A 10915-nucleotide genomic window follows, 5' to 3' on the forward strand; every position below is an offset into this window, starting at 1 on the left:
ACATCACATGGATATGATACTTTATGACACAATAGTCAACAGTTAAAGATGTTTCATTGATTACAAGTTTTACATCACATGGATATGATACTTTATGACACAATAGTCAACAGTTAAAGATGTTTCATTGATTACAAGTTTTACATCACATGGATATGATACTTTATGACACAATAGTCAACAGTTAAAGATGTTTCATTGATTACAAGGTTTACATCACATGGATATGATACTTTATGACACAATAGTCAACAGTTAAAGATGTTTCATTGATTACAAGGGAGGATCAGTATTATCTCACATGAGTAACTTAAAAGACTCTAAAAGCGCTCAAGTAATAATGGATTCCATCCTCCCTTTGAGCATTAAAGTATCAAGCAAGCCAAGCTACCTATTTATTGGAATAACAACAACAAAGGTTTATCACAACAATTGTGAGTAAAATAAGTTCAAATAGTGTTAGTGTTAGTCAAATAGGTTGGACGAGAAAAAAAAAACTTTATTTTGTAATAATAGCAGCTACGAAATTAGACTAACGAGAATGAAATCGTTATGTGCAGAAATAGATATTCTTATAGGTATAGGTGAAGGTTTGATAGAAATATGATCTAACTATTTAGGTTTAGTGATTTACAAGTTTTTTGTTGTAAGCTATAAGGAAACAATATCAATATATCAAAGCTAAAACAGAAAGTAACAAAAACATTTTAATAACGTATTTCACTAGGTTATCCAATATGTTGTTGTTGTTGTTTGTTATTAAGCACAAAGCTACACAAAGGGCTATCTGTGCTCTGCCCACCACGGATTCGAAACACGGTTTCTAACGGTATAAGTCTGCAGGCATACCGCTGTGCCACTGGGAGCTATCCAATACGAATTACGTATGACAACAATGAAAACATCTTTCAAATCGGCGAATGTGGCTTATGTTTCAATGTTTAATCATGATAATTCAACATCACATTATGGATCTAAGTAATAAAAGTATTGGTAAATAGTAACACATCAAATCCTTCTAACATGATGGATCTAAGGAATAAAGGTATTGGTAAATAGTAATACATCAAATCCTTCTAACATTATGGATATAAGGAATAAAGGTATTGGTAAATAGTAACACATCAAATACTTCTAACATGACTATTTACCAATACCTTTATTACTTATTCCATCATCTCAGAAGGATTTGATGTGTTACTATTTACCAATACCTTTATTACTTATATCCATAATGTTAGAAGGATTTGATGTGTTACTATTTACCAATACCTTTATTCCTTAGATCCATAATGTTAGAAGGATTTGATGTGTTACTATTTACAATACGTTTATTCCTTAGATCCATCATGTTAGAAGGACTTGATATGTTACTATTTACCAATACCTTTATTACTTATATCCATAATGTTAGAAGTATTTGATGTGTTACTATTTACCAATACCTTTATTCCTTAGATCCATAAGGATTTGATGTGTTCCGACATGATGGATCTAAGTAATAAAGGTATTGGTAAATAGTAACACATCAAATACTTCCGACATGATGGATCTAAGTAATATAGGTATTGGTAAATAGTAATACATCAAATCCTTCTAACATTATGGATATAAGTAATAAAGGTATTGGTAAATAGTAACACCCCAAATCCTTCTAACATTATGGTTATAAGTAATAAAGGTATTGTAAGTAGTAACACATCAAGTCCTTCTGACATGATGGATCTAAGGAGTAAAGGTATTGGTGAATCTGTCAGTATCTAAGTACTTGTCTAAATGCTTGTTTAAGTACTTGTTTATCTGCTTATTTAAATATTTGTTTAACTGCTGTTTAAACCAATGATGCTCGACGTCTTCAAAATATAATAGAAACGACTTATGAGTAACAAATCTGGTGGAGTATTAGCCAATACTCTGGCGCTACATAATATACATTTTTTAACGTTTTGTAAAATTCAATATACGAAAAAAAAATAAACTACTTATTCATAAAGCAAACAGAACAGCAGTTGAAGGCAAGATCTTCTTTTTTTTTTTGGGGGGGGGGGGTATGATAATTTTGCTGAATGTTTAAGTTGATTGTTCGAGAAGGAATCCTGGATATGTTTCCAAATCAGTGCCAACTGAAACTTGTGTTTGTAAACTACAAACACTCTGTCAAATTTTATTTCAGAAGTTTCGCGCAAATTTACAGAAGGTCTACCTGCGCATAGCTGTACCTTGTCTTGATCTAATAGAATGGAGGAAAGCCAGCTAGCCAATAGTAAGTACCGCCGATTTTTGGGTTACTTTAGTCTGACCTAATAATATAATTTAGTCTTCACTCTTATAGCGCACCCAGCGCTTCAAAGCGCGGAACGTGTTTATAAAGCAATGGGTTGCGAGCCATGAATCTTCGGATTCACAGCCTGTGACGCTAAGTACTACGCCACATCCGCCCCTTCGAGCTATGTGTTTAAATATATAACCACGTAGAGAACATGCAGTGCGTTTGTGTGTGATTTAGTTGAAATATGTCCGATATTGTTAACACAATGATAAAGGTGAATGTGCGATACATGTTTGATTATGATTTAGGGACTTTAGCTTGGATGCCAGAAGAAGAATGTAACTAAAACACGTGTAATCATATAGTCTAAACTTGCCTATATTATGAACTAAATGGTTCTCAGTACAGATCAGTTGTAAGGAGTCACACCTATATTCAGACTAACTCGGTTGTACACAATGATTAAAATAGATTAACTAACTGCTATAGTGTACTTTAAAAAAGTGAAAAACACAGTGCAATTCATAAAATAGTCTTAGAAAGGCCGATTTTTTTTCTTTTTGCGTGAATATTCACTCGTATATTACCAACTCTCGAAAAATTTACAAGAGCGATTATTAAATAAAAAGTGGTGCAAAATAATATTACAACTTTTTCTTATGTTCGTGCTAGAAAATAACGTAACTGTATTTTAAACTGTGGTATATTCAACTCTGTGTATAACCCGACCATTTCCTCTAAGATTTAATGAACACAGGTCAGCAATCATATATACGATTCTGCTACAACAATACGTAAACTTCTGCTAGGACTACGTACAAACTATCAAGCCATTCTTTCACGCTAGAGCTCGCCTGTATATCATTCCAACTTCTAGGTGTTATTCCTTTAGGTTTATCTATTGGTGTTTGTTTCTGCTAAGTCTTAATAACCTGTTTTTCTAAGCCCATAATAACCTACCGTGTTTTTTTTTTTTGTTTCTTCTAAGCCCTGATAATCTATTGCGTTTTTTATTTTGTTTTTCTAAGTCTTAGTAAACTGCCACGTTTTTTTCCTGTCATGGAATACCAGACCTGATTTACGGGCAGGCTCTGGTTTTATTATATAGTGGAATACTTGTAAGCATTTTATCAATCGGGACTGTTATAATAACTCTTTCGAAGAATAACAATAAGGAAATGCTAACATTTCCATTGAAAGTGTGTAGGATTAATCTTTTATTTTCTCCAAGGACGACGAAGATGTTCATATTTACTGAAAAAAGTATCATTTCTTAATAAAAAATACCATAAACCTCGCAAACGTCTCTAAGAAGCATATTTCATTTCATACGCTACGAAGGTAGTTTCGCGTCTGATTATTCTGCAAAACTAAACTTTTAAAAAGCCTTCTAAAGATACATGTCTGGAAATGTGGACAATGGTTATATTTGTAATTATTTTAAAAATATTGCATAAAATTAGGGATCCTGAAAACAATTTTAGAAACTTGTTTTACATACTTAAACCTCAGGAATTTTACAGATTTTGTTAGAGTGATGAATAGTGAATTAGGGGTCCTGAAAACAATTTTAGAAACTTGTTTTACATACTTAAACCTCATGAATTTTACAGACTTTGTTAGAGTGATGAATAGTGAATAGTGTGGTGTTGCGAACAGAGCGGTCAGACGTTGTAAACAGAATATTCAAAAATTCGAACAGAATACTGTAATTCAGAAGTTCTTAATAAGGTATTCAGAAACGGTGAAAGAATGATCAGAACTTATGAGGAGTCGTCAGTATCTAGTAATCATAAGTTATTATCCCAGAGTGGTCACCCCACTGGCATAGCGATATGTCTGCGGACTTACAACGCTGGAAACCGGGTTTCGATATCCGTGGTGGGCAGAGCACAGACAGCCCATTGTGTAGCTTTGTGCTTAACTTCAAACAAACAAACAAACAGAGTGGTCAAAACTCTGAGTAAAGTAGTCAGAACTTGAGAAGTAGAATGTTTTCGGAAGAGAGTAGGCAACAACTGTAAATCAGAGTAGTAAAAGACATTTAAGTAAAACAAAAATAACAGGCAGAGACTGTGTAGTAACACGTTGGGATTAGTCGGAGATTGTGAAGTAAAACACTTAAAGTGAAGTATTAAAAGCAAAACCTTTAGTGCAGCTACACGTTCGTAGTTACAGGTAGATTTACTTTAATGTAGCTACACGCTTCTAGTTACGGGTAGATTTACTTTAGTGCAGCTCCACGTTCGTAGTTACAGGTACATTTACTTTAGTGTAGCTACACGCTCGTAGTTACAGGTAGATTTACTTTAGTGTAGCTACACGTTCGTAGTTACAGGTAGATTTACTTTAGTGTAGCTACACGTTCGTAGTTACAGGTAGATTTACTTTAGTGTAGCTACACGTTCGTAGTTACAGGTATATTTACTTTAGTGCAGCTACACGCTCCTAGTTACAGGTAGATTTACTTTAATGTAGCTACACGCTTCTAGTTACGGGTAGATTACTTTAGTGCAGCTCCACGTTCGTAGTTACAGATACATTTACTTTAGTGTAGCTACACGCTCCTAGTTACAGGTAGATTTACTTTAGTGTAGCTACACGTTCGTAGTTACGGGTATATTTACTTTAGTGTAGCTACACGCTCCTAGTTACAGGTAGATTTACTTTAGTGTAGCTACACGTTCGTAGTTACAGGTATATTTACTTTAGTGCAGCTCCACGTTCGTAGTTACAGGTATACTTAAGTGCAGCTACACTTTTCTAGTTAAGGAAAGGTTTAGTTTAATGAAATTAAACACAACTTTAAATTATTTAATAAGGAATTGTACTCGTAAAATAGAAGAAGAAAAAAAGAAACCTGAAATTCATAAGAAACCTGACAAAGTACTATATACATGGAAATGAAATAGTTTTAAGCAAGGAAACATTAGAAATAAAGAATATATAACATTTTCAAGTCATAAGTTTCAAAATAACAACATTAAGCGAATCGAACATACGAAAAACATGTCTAACCTTTTCCTTAAAGATAAATGATTGGTGAATTTCTTTGAAAGCAACACATGTACATTCGTGTGTGTGTAAAATAAGCTGTCCATCTTATACATAAGTTTTTTGTGGTAAGTATTTGTCACGGTGTTTTAATTGAAAGAAACACATGTACATTCATAAGATGAACAGCTTATTTTACACACACACACATAAGTTTTTGTGGTAAGTATTTGTCACGGTGTTTTAAGCAAAATACAACTATAATGGAATACACTCTAATTGTTATTAATTTGATAAACGGCGTTCTTCTAATACACAATTAACAATGTAGAAGAGGGTTAATCTAACGTTTCCGTATCATGATTCTATGTAAGTGGATACTGGAATTACATTGACAGTAGCAACCGAGATTTCTACATGTTGTAAACTACCCAATATTTGGACAGGTTTACCAACTGAGGTTTGTAAACGTTGTTCACTACCTAAAATTTGTACATGGTGTTCACCAGCCGAGATTTGTACATGTTGTTTACCCACCGAAATTTGTACATGTTGTTTACCCACCGAGATCTATACATGTTATTCACGAACTGAGATATGTACAAGCTGTTAACCAAATGAGATTTGTACATGTTCTTTACCAACCGAGATTTGTACATGTTGTTTACCCACCGAAATTTGTACATGTTGTTTACCCACCGAGATTTGTACATGTTCTTTACCAACCGAGATTTGAACATGTTTTTTACCCACCGCAATTTGTACATGCTGTTTATACACTGAGATTTGTACATGTTGTTTACCCACCGAGATTTGTACATGTTGTTTACCCACCGAGATTTGTACATGTTCTTTACCAACCGAGATTTGAACATGTTTTTTACCCACCGAAATTTGTACATGTTGTTTATACACTGAGATTTGTACATGTTGTTTACCCACCGAGATTTGTACATATTCTTTACCAACCGAGATTTGAACATGTTTCTTACCCACCGAAATTTGTACATGCTGTTTATACACTGAGATTTGTACATGTTGTTTACCCACCGAGATTTGTACCTGTTGTTTATTAATCGGGATTTGTACATGTTGTTTACCAACCGTGATTTGAATATGTTGTTTACCAATTGAGATTTGTACATGTTGTTTATCTACCAGGATTTCTATATGTTGTTCACTACACAAGCTTTGTACATGTTGTCCACGAAACGAGATTCGCACGTATTGTTTACCAACTAAGATTTGTACGTGTTGTTTATCCCTCCGAGATTTGTACGTGTTGTTTATCCCACCGAGATTTGTACATGTTGTTTACCCACCGAGATTTGTACATGTTGTATACCAACCAAGATTTGTACATGTTGTCTATCAACCGGATTTGTACATGTTGTTTACTCACCGAGATTTCTACATTTTGTTCACCAACCGAGATTTGTACATGTTGTTTACGAACCGAGATAGTCATATGTTGTTTACCAACAGAGATTTGTTCATGTTGTATATCAACGAAGATTTGTACATGTTGTTCACTACCCAAGATTTGTACATTTTGTTTACCAACCAAGATTTTATGTGTTGTTTAACAACCGGCATTTGTACATGATGTTTACCAACCGGGATTTATACATGTTGTTCACCCAGCGAGATATTTACATATTATTCACTACCCAAGACTTGTACATGTTCTTCACCCTCCGAAATTTGTACATGTTGTTCACCAACCGAGATTTGTACATGTTCTTCACCCTCCGAAATTTGTACATGTTGTTTACCAACCGGGATTTATACATATTGTTCACCAACCGAGATTTGTACATGTTCTTCACCCTCCGAAATTTGTACATGTTGTTCACTACCCAATATCTCTACATGTGGTTTAACCAACGAGATTTTCACATGTTGTTTAGCAACTGAGATTTGTATATTTTGTTTACCTATCGGTATTTCTATATTTTCTTCAATACGCTAGGTTTGTACATTTACTCCAAAAACCAAGATTTGTATACGTTGTTCATCAACCGGCAGTTTTACATATTGTTTATCTACCGAGATTTGTATACGTTGTTTATCAACCGGCAGTTTTACATATTGTTTATCAACCGGCAGTTTTATATATTGTTTATCTACCGAGATTTGTATACGTTGTTTATCAACCGGCAGTTTTACATATTGTTTATCTACCGAGATTTGTATACGTTGTTTATCAACCGGCAGTTTTACATATTGTTTATCTACCGAGATTTGTATACGTTGTTTAAACAAAATGTTCAAATGTCGGTTGGTAAACAACATGTAAAATCTCGGTAGGTAAACAAAATGTGAAACTGCCGGTTGATACCCACTGAGATTTGTACATGTTGTTCACCAACCGAGATTTCTACATGTTGTTCACCAACCGAGATATTTACATGTTGTTCACAAACAGAGATTTGTACATGTTGTTCACCAACTGAGATTTGTACATGTTGTTTACCCACTGAGATTTGTACATGTTGTTAACCAACCGAGATATTTACATGTTGTTCACAAACCGAGATTTGTACATGTTGTTCACCAACTGAGATTTGTACATGTTGTTTACCCACTGAGATTTGTACATGTTGTTCACCAACTGAGATTTGTACATGTTGTTCACCAACCGAGATATTTACATGTTGTTCACCAACCGAGATATTTACATGTTGTTCACAAACCGAGATTTATACTTGTTGTTCACTACCCAAAATCTGTACATGTTGTTCACGAACCCAGATTTGTGCATGTTGTTTACCAATCGGAATTTCTACGTGTTGTTCACAAATCGAGATATTTACATGTTCTTTACCAACTAAGATTTCTACATGTCATTTACCCTCCGAGATTTCTACATGTTCTTTACTACTCAAGATCTGGACGTGTGATTTACCAACCGAGGTTTCTACATGTTTTGTTTTTTTTTTACCAACAAGAATTTGTAAATGTTCTTGGCAACGCAATATCTGTACATGTTGTTCACGAACCGAGATATTTGCATGTCGTTTACCAAACAGGATATGTTCATGTTGTTTACCAACCCAGTTTTACATGTTCTTTACCCACAGAGATTTGTTCATGTTGTTCACTACCCAAACTTGTTCATGTTGTTCACGAACCGAGAAATTTACTTATGGTTTACTACCCGATATTTGTACATTTTGTTCACTAATCAAGATTTATACATATTCTTTACAAACTGTGATTTGTACGTGTTTTTCACTACCCAAGATCTGTACATATGATTTACTCACCGAGATTTCTACATGTTGTTTACAACTGAGATTTGTACGTGTTGTTTACCAACTGAGATTTGTATATATTGTTTACAAACGGATATTTTACATGTTGTTTACCAACCGATATTTCACATGTTCTTTACCAACTGAGATTTGTACGTGTTTTTCACTACCCAAGATCTGTACATATGATTTACTCACCGAGATTTCTACATGTTGTTTACCAACTGAGATTTGTACATCTTGTATACCCACCGAGATTTGTTCATGTTGTTTGCCATCCGGGATTTATACAGGTTGTTCACGAACAGAAATACTTACATACTGTTTACTACCCGAGATTTGTACATGTTGCTCAACAACCGAGATTTGTACATTTTATTTACCAACTGAGGTTTTACATGTTGTTTAACAGCTTATGTAAGTTATAGTAATTACTATAACTACACTGATATTTCACAATAATAATTCCTTCGCCTTAACAGTCTGTCAATCACTCCCTGATAAATAGAAACTTTAAAGGCTGGGATCCAATGGGAATTTTGATAAGTTTTATTGTTACTAATAGTTTTTTTTTCTTCAGATTGTAAGACAGTTTAGTATGTATATTTGAGAATATAGTTATTTAAATATAATATAATATTATATATGTTAAAAATCTACGACATTTCGTATTTAGATACTAGCTGGAGTACCCGTCCCATGGACGGAAGTTGTGAAAATTCATGATTAATGAAAAGATATATTAGGACATGAAAAGCTGCTTCCCTTGTATGTAATTGTAAAAAACTTCCATAAAAAGCGCAAAACGCAAAGTTGAAAATTTATATTTATCCCCGTACGGACCTAATGAGCTTCCATATGAATTTTGGTGAAGATACATCCAAACCCTGAGAAGTAGTTATACGGATATACAACAGACATTATAATTATATTTATATAGATTCGCTTATTTGTTTAAGTCATATATTTACGTCTTGTGATGACAAGGCGTTAAATGACTATTCCTACTCCTACTTGGATATTAATCTTTCGTGAAAGTGTTTACATACTGCGCAATCTTTAGCATATAAACTAGAGATTTAAAGTTTAATCTTGTCTTTCACCTCTAACTGACATTGGTATTAATTAGTTAATATAATTATGTTTATATGTAACATCCTTCTAGTAAAATGTTTTTGCTCAGCAGTTAAAAACAACTTTATTTATTACCAGTTTCTTTGGACGGTTGCAGAAAATGATTGTATACAAATCAATGATAAAGTTTACTATAAATGTCTAGAAATTAACGTAAAATAACAGAACTATGTGTATCATAAATAAAGATATAATCCTATGTTGTGTATGTGTATTATATATAAAGATATAATCGTGAGGTGTGTATGTGTATCATATACATAGACATAATCGTGAGGTGCGTATGTGTATTATATTGTTACGTCTGTGTGTTCATTTGTAAATTTTCCGTAGAAATTCTTTCCGAGAAACTTCAGCGATACAAGTCCTTTCTTAAATAAAACTAGTTTATTCTTTCTCAACTCAACTTTGCAATACACTTAATTTCCACGCTCACTTTAGCTTAAACACACGCTATAATTCGCAACAATTCACGCACTGTACTTATGGCTTGACTCGATTATTTGTCTCTATACCTCTCTGTCTGCAATTATTCAATTATCTATTATCTCCCTGTCTGCTATTCAATTATCTACTTATGCCATCACTTCTCGCCGGTCTTATATATACAAAATAGAGGGCGTCTCGAGCCGTCAGGAACCTTCTAGATACTCATTACGTGTTACCAGGGTGGGATGTCTTACTCCCTCCACTGTTGATGGCCTATAGAACAGCAGAGCATGAAGCTACTGGATACACTCCAGCAAAGCTGATGTTTGGTCGGGTACTTTGGTTGCCAGTGGATCTGTTAACAGGACGCCCACCTTACGAAGAGTTGCCTGAAAATGTGTCAGAGTTCGTGAAATGTTATCTGAAAGGATGGATGATTTTCACCATCAAGTGCATTCAAACTTAAAATCGTCTGCTGATTCCATGAAGCTATGTTATGATAAGAGATCTACTGAAGTAAGCTTTGTACCAGGAGACAAGGTGTGGTTGTAAGGAAGGGGCAGTGTTACGACAGCGGAAGTCACGTGACTTCATCTTGGTGGCTATTACAAAACTTTGCCAATTCCTGTCCCAGTGTCCAGTTGTACTTTTCTACCATCCCATCAGATTGTGGGTGAAGTGGCGTTGTCCTGGTCTTTCTTGCAGCATTCTTGGAATACAGCTGATTCAAAGTTACGGACCTTGATCTGAATGACAGTTCATATAGGCAATACCAAATCTGAAAAAGAGTCACTAATAGCCGAAGCTACAGTTGTAGCTTCCTGTATTTAGC

General features: G+C 34.3%; 1 protein-coding gene across 1 annotated transcript in view; it reads right to left on the reverse strand.

Annotated features, from left to right (window-relative positions):
• LOC106462717 (cAMP-specific 3',5'-cyclic phosphodiesterase, isoforms N/G-like) overlaps window positions 1-10915 on the reverse strand; it is a 69292-nt gene that overhangs the window by 51946 nt on the left and 6431 nt on the right. The window lies entirely within an intron of this gene.

Source organism: Limulus polyphemus, unplaced genomic scaffold (assembly GCF_000517525.1).
Source record: "Limulus polyphemus unplaced genomic scaffold, Limulus_polyphemus-2.1.2 Scaffold1231, whole genome shotgun sequence".
Classification (NCBI taxonomy): domain Eukaryota; kingdom Metazoa; phylum Arthropoda; class Merostomata; order Xiphosura; family Limulidae; genus Limulus; species Limulus polyphemus.